The sequence below is a fragment of the Branchiostoma floridae genome, unplaced genomic scaffold, assembly GCF_000003815.2.
Source record: "Branchiostoma floridae strain S238N-H82 unplaced genomic scaffold, Bfl_VNyyK Sc7u5tJ_1593, whole genome shotgun sequence".
Classification (NCBI taxonomy): domain Eukaryota; kingdom Metazoa; phylum Chordata; class Leptocardii; order Amphioxiformes; family Branchiostomatidae; genus Branchiostoma; species Branchiostoma floridae.
In genome coordinates, this window is record NW_023365785.1 from 399,751 (window position 1) to 401,030 (window position 1,280).

Here is a 1,280-nt window from a genome sequence, read left to right on the forward strand (position 1 = left end):
AAGGGGCGACGGCCGGGAGGGTAACGATATGTTAATCCACGGTTCATCATCAAAGTCAAACTTCTTCTCAGCATTCCAAAAATTCAATCAAGTTAGACAACATAGCTCTAACTTCACTACTTATCCAAAATAGCTGGGTGTTTTGAGATTTGGAGTTGCATTCCAAGAAATAACCAAATCTGTGACAGGTCAATTTCTGGTCGTCTTTACCATCTACTAGTACTTGCTCGTCCACAACACTTGATGTTTTCCAAACCGATTTTCAGCGAGCAGAAGCAATATGTGTCAGATTAGCTGCATCGATTCAAGCTATGCTTTGTCAATATGGAAAGCATGTATTAAATCTTGTTAGCAGTAACAGCTTCTTACCCTTTCAGACCAAGACATTGGCTTAATGTGCTGCAAAATACTGAGACACATTAAACACACATAGCTCAGACAGTTAAAATTGTCATTTTAAGATACTGCAGACACAACCCAAATTTTCCTGCAGTGTCTGGAGCCCTTACCGTCCAGGTGGGATGTCATACGGCTCCCTTCGGGGTAGTGGCAAGCGGTCTTCATAGCCCCTAGGGAGTAGGGAGTGCCACAGATATGAAGAAGGTTTCAAAACAAGATAAATGAAGGTTGGACTTCCAGGTAATAGGTTATGCAAGGTAAGAGTTACTCAAGCAACTGGATGGAAATTCATTGGAATGAATGGAATTGGTCAGATGTTCCAGACAAATATCTGGTTTTACCAGCTTATAAATGAAAACTTTGAATTGAAATGAAGATAATTCTAAGATATCCTTCACATGTTCGTTTTTACGCAGAAAAACCTTGTAGACTAAGTCTTTTACAGGCTATCGAAAAGTAGAGTTATGATTACTTGTATCGATCAATATCTTCATGGAGTCATGTGTGTTTACCTTGGAGGAGGGGTTCTTCGCCCGTACATGGGAGGTGGCGGGGTAAGTCGACGTCCCAGCGGACTGCGACTGCGCGCCCGGTAACCAGGAGGCGGCAGATCACGGGGGTCCCGGGGCGGCGGCAGGCGGCTGCAGGTCATCGCAAACAAGACACCTGATTAGACAACTATGTCACCAATGCCATCCCAACACAGACCACCACTATCACACCACCAGTCACCATTCTTCACAAGAAATAAAAATTCCTTTGACTTTATGCCAAGAACAAGCCACAGATTTTAATTTTCTTGTTAAAAACATTTCCATGTTCCATGGTTACACCTTGAGCTACAATAGGCTTGACTAAAAACAACAGGCTGGAATAAAACA